Raw genomic sequence first — 5,934 nt, 5'->3', positions numbered from 1 at the left:
GAATATAACTGATAGAACATCTTGTTAACAGACTAATTTGTAATTTACTTGTGGGCATCTATGTCTATGGGATAAATAACATACACAGAAAAGATACGTTATTAAAAACATAAGGGAATAAGATGTTGCCAGGTTCTAAAAGAGCATACGTGAATTAAAGATAAGCAAAACATTTAGCTTATCTAAAGAGTTTCAGAACAGTCTGCAGAACCATTAATATTCTGGCTGTTCTAATTTTAATCTAGCAGTTTTTGCAACATGGAGCAAAGCTTCTTTAGTGGCTCTTGTGTAGAGATCTCTCATTTGGGATTCGAAAAACTAATAGAGAATTGAAATTCTGAGGGTATCATATATGCTCTCATGAAATGGCTATCATTGGTGAGTGTGCTTGGTTATAAAATACCTATTTCCTGAAAGTTAAACTCAGAAAAATAAACTGAACACAATCGAGGCACTGTTCCCCCTCTTTATTCCTAAAGGAAACCCCATTATTTTGAACTCATTGTTTCTTGATCCAACTTTCATTTCACAAAAAGCAAAATGACTTGGTTAATTCATTCAAAAAAAATGTAGCATAGAGTTTGAACTCCAGATACCAAATATTCACACACACACCTGAACATAACCAAATATTGATATCACAAAAAACATAATGGTAAATTAAAGAAATACATACACAATTCGCCATCCACCATCCATCTTAAGCAAAGGAGCATTGTTGGGCATGACCCGACAAATGCACGCACAACAAAGCGCGCCGACAAAACCGCGGAGAGAAAACCACGATGTCATAAACGCACCCACAACAACGCGCCGACAAAACTGCGCCCACAAAAGTGGTCAAGATTTTTTTAAAAAAGATTATACAAAAATCCTGGTCCCAAAATCAGTTTCTTTTGATGCCACTGAGATTGGTTTGTTTCAATGCCAAGCTTTTGATCTTATTCAACATTTATTGATACAATAGATACTACAGATTTGTTGTGTAGGTATAACTGTAATTTAAGAGTTTGTGACTGGGTTGTTTGTCACTGAAGTGATTATATTGTGAGACTCAACAGTTATAATTTGTATGTATTAGAGCAACAAAGACATAAAAAATACATTTCCAAATGCATTTGTTCAGGTTAGTCTGTAACCTGAATATACTGTAAATACTTGCAGTAAGGTAGAGAGGAACCAATCTTATTTCCAAGAGAGCAAAAGAATTTTCATTCCTACCAGGAGGTGGCACTGTTGAACAGTAATAAAACAGGGTTGCACATCTGGCACAGAAAATCTACAGAAGGTTTTAAAGACTTAAACATTTTTCTCTAAAGTAATTCTCACCAGATAATTTTTTTGCTGCATCACAAAAAAGCAAGGAACTTTCAGTTAATATTAATTTTGGTAAGGGACAGTATATTAGAAATCAACCAGCTACATTCTGAACAATACTTGAAGAAGCCGTACTGTTGGTATTTCTGATGGTTTCCTTTAGCATTCATTTAATATACAGAAGGTAGAAAAGGGCCTCATGTAAACCAAATTTGGTATCATTGAAGATGTGGGGAGAAAATAGGAGAAATGATTAGTGAAGAGGACAAAAACTGTCTTGTTATTACAGAAGACAGATATAAGGTAAAAGTAAAGATTCCCCTCACACATATGTGATAGTCATTCCTGACTCTAGGGGGCAGTACTCATTTCCATTTTAAAGCCGAAGAGCCAACACTGTCCGAAGATGCCTCTGTGGTCATGTGCCCAGCATGACTAAACACCAAAGGCACACAGAACACTGTTACTTTCCCACAAGGATGGTTCCTATTTTTCTACTTGCATTTTTACATGCTTTCAAACTGCTAGGTTGGCAGAATCTGGGACAAATAATGGGAGCTCACTCAGTTATGCGGCGCTAGGGATTCGAACCACTGAATGGCCATCCTTTCTGATCGACAAGCTCAATGTTTTAGCCACTGAGCCACCGCGTCCCTTAAGACAGATATAGTTCTTAGTGTTTTGTCAGGCATTCAAAGCTTAACCTCACATATTTATTTAATGGACTTGGAAATGACTTTTGAGGATCCTCTTCCAGTGTGGTGTAGTAGAGTAAATGGAAATACAAAAGCAATCCTAATATTTGCATTTTTAAAACTCTGGGAACATCTCTCAAACAATTGGCCTTTGAACGTTAGCATTTCAGCCCTTGATGGAGAGCAGCAGGAAATACTTAAAACAAAGCCAGCATGTTACAGATCTACAGAGCTGTCTCCAGTACCCAAATAAGCTCCACCTCTGGAGATGGATCTTATTCATTACTTCTTTCTGGAAAGTGTATAATTCCTCTAAAGAGGCTGGAGAGTGTTCTCAGTTGCCTTCCCTTGCTGCCAGCATGCAGAATGACTCTCTTATTCTATTTCGCCTGACTTAAACTCTCACCTAAATTGCTGCTTGTGGCTTAGCAATAGCAATAACAAAAGCGCTTAGACTTATATACCACTTCATAGTGCTCTTACAGTCCTCTCTAAGTGGGCTCTGTTCTATCCCTTTCCCTTAATTCTTTGGATTGCTCTAGGGCAGGGGTGTCAAACTCAAAGCCCGGGGGCCAGATCCAGCAGCATGCTGCTTAGATCGGGCCTGTGGGGCCACCCTAGAAACAGCAAAGGACTGGCCAGCGGTGCCTCTTTCAGCAAAAAACAAGAGCTCCATTTTCGACTGCGATGACCTCCTGCCATTCTCTGCCAGTGAAAATGGAGCTCCGGTGGGGGGTGGGGGGTGGGGGGGTGCATGAGGCTGTTGCAGCTGAAAATAGAACTCTGGAGCTGTTTTTGCTGGCAGATCACTTAGCCCACCACAGATGCCCGCCACCCAAGTGATGTCAAGCTGGCCATGTCCACCCTGGCCATGCCCACCACCCCAGCCCCTGAGGTCAAACAGAACCCTGATGCATCCTTCAATAAAATTGAGTTTGACACTCCTGCTCTAGGGTGTCCTTCTTTTCTTCTGTTCGCATTTCAGCTCCATTCCAGGCCATGGGGAACATTCTTTGATGTTCCCCATGGCCTGGCACAAGAAAGGGCTTGTTTATAAAACAAAGCAAAATCACATAGAGATCTGACGTGGTAAGTGCACTTTCTCTGCTATGGAGACCAAAATCAACTCATGACAGAAATTTCCTTGCCAAGATAACTGTGGAATCAATGGAGGATTTCATATTCTAGTAAGCACCATTTAATGCTATGCTTTGTGACTCATTGAATAGCAAGCAATCGTGCAGAGTTATGCTAAAGATTAAATAAGTCCTATGTCAGTACATTGGTGGCTTTTTATGTTGCCTTTTGACTGACAGCTTTCTCTAAGCACAATGGGAAGCCAGCAAGAATACCACCAAATTGTTACATGGATTTGGCAGAACGAGGGTTTTATTTGAATACAAGACTGCTCTCATATCAGCTGCAAGTGTCATTTCAAACTGCAGGCTCCTATGTGAGCGAAGTATAATGCTATTGAGTTGTAGATGTTCTTTCTGCCTATCACCAAATAACAAGACAAAGTAACAAAATACATCTGATTGACATCACAATCCAATAAATGCTTGCTTGTTGAAATATAAGCTTACTACATTCAATGGAAGTCAAAAGCAGGGTTTTTCCAGATCAGCTGCTTGCTCCCCCATGTCTAAATCATCTCCAAAAGAAATTAACTTAAGACATTCATTCCAGAGTTCAACTTCTGTCACCACTTTGGCTATAGTAATGACCTGGTCTTCTGCCTGGACCACAGAAAACATAGACCTGAGTGGTAGAATTTTCTGCTTTCTACTGCTGTCTTATACCAAGAAAACAAGTACCAATGGACTCTCCTTCTGTGGCCTGACTTTCTAGGACTGGTAAAGACCATTAAAAAGGACAATAGATTTATGGTCCCTTGAGCAAGAAAGAAAACATTATGGAACTCTTCTCAATTTCATTCCATTAAAAGAACAATAAAAATGGCCAGAATTTTACCCATGGGAAAAAAAAACCATGTCCAGCCTTTTGCAGCAGGTTGTCCAGGACAGAATGACATTTGGAAGCATCAAAAAATGGAGATGAGACACCTTAAGAACATTTTTGCAAATCTTCGGAGCATTTCAACAAAATAGACCTATTTTTGTGTTGATCACCAAAAATGCACTTTTATGTATAAATCATTACTAGTTAATAACCTGGCGTTGCCTGGGTATTTATTTAACGTAATCGTGTATTAAACAGGGCAAACAAATATAGTGTTACGCGACCCCACTGCGCTGCCTCTGCCTGTACATGACCCCCTCGTGCCCTGTTTTAGGCCTAGTAGGCCTCCCTGCAGCCTCCTGGGAGCAAAAATGGACCGCAAGGAGGCTTGCGCTGCATCCTTGAGCTCTCTCCACACCCTCCACATGGGTGTAGGACCCCGTGCATGTGTGTGCCCTCTGTGCATGTGCATGTGCCTCCGCTATGTGCCCCTCCCCCATGCATGTGAGGCAGAGACCCAAAAATCATCTGGTAGGCAGGAGCCGCGTGTGCATGCATGGTGGAGTTAAACTGGGCAACAGCTCGGGTTCCTGCAGAGAAGGACACACACACACACACACACACACACACACACACACACACACACACACACTGAGGAGTGTTAGGGGTGTCTTACCCCCACAGTATTTTTTTCCCGATAGGAAGTAATCTGTGTACCAAGTTTGATTGAAATTGCTCAAGGTGTTCCAGGTGTTATGCTGGAACACACACACACACACACACACACACACACACACACACACACAGAGAGAGAGAGAGAGAGAGAGAGAGAGAGAGAGAGAATATCTGTCTGTCTGTCTGTCTGTCTGTCTCTCTCTCTCTCTCTCTCTCTCTCTCTCTCTCTCTCTCTCTCTCTCTATCTATCTATCTATCTATCTATCTATCTATCTATCTATCTATCTATCTATCTATCTATCATCTATCAGAAACGTTATTGGAGTAGCATCTCTATCAGTGCTTTGACAAAGAGCCATGGACCAAGTCCTGCAAGGCTGTCCAACTATTGATACTCTTTAGATGACAGAACTGTCACCAGAAAAATTGATGAGGTATGTCTGCAAAACCTCAAGACAGTTGTCCCATTACCCACTGATGATGTTACCTAGTTTGGGTAATGAAACATCTGCAAGAAAACAACAAAACTCAAGAGAGCATCAAGAACCATTCATTTCAACCCTAAGCTACAAATATTCTTCTTTATTGTTACCTCAAGACAGTATTATACAGGTTGATGCATTATAGCCTTAACACAGGACAAATGTGTTCTTTAGAGTGTATGCATCAGTGGGATGCACTTCTAAAGCAGAAGTGTCCCAGATATGTCTCCTGGGGGGTGGGTTTGTTAATTACCATAACAGATTTCTGCCAAATTAATTTCATACCCTCTTAACACTTTAATGCAAGCAAGAAATGCACGGCGGTGGGCAGAACATTGCAAACAGATGTTCACAGAAATGAAGAAAATGGTGACATCAGATCTGAGTTATAAATCACACTTAGCAGTGAAATGGCCTGTGATGCCTAAGAAGATGGCATTGACACAGTTATGTCACATGTTATGAAATATGACAGTGAATGCCCAATTGACTTTGCATCATGCTTTCTTATAGATGCAGAGAAAAATTATGCACAAATTGTCAGGGAAGTGCTAAGTTTGGTTTGGGGTTAAATGTTTCAACCAGATCATTTACAGAAGAGAGTTTATCACATCATTTACTAGTGACAGTCTTCAGCCATCACAAATGGATTCTGCTGACAGAAGCTGCTTCAATGCAGTATTGGGCTTTATTTTTTGCAGAGTGCAAATAGAAAATAATTCAACAGGATGCACAATCATGAAAATATCGATGGATGTGTCACTGACGTGTAGAGGAGAAACCATTTGGGAAATCTACATAAG

This window comes from Thamnophis sirtalis, unplaced genomic scaffold (assembly GCF_051295495.1).
Source record: "Thamnophis sirtalis isolate CommonGarterSnake01/CBP01778 unplaced genomic scaffold, rThaSir2_p1.2 scaffold_1, whole genome shotgun sequence".
Lineage (NCBI taxonomy): Eukaryota > Metazoa > Chordata > Lepidosauria > Squamata > Natricidae > Thamnophis > Thamnophis sirtalis.
The sequence above is the reverse complement of the archived record's forward strand: the minus strand, read 5'-3'. Positions refer to the sequence as shown.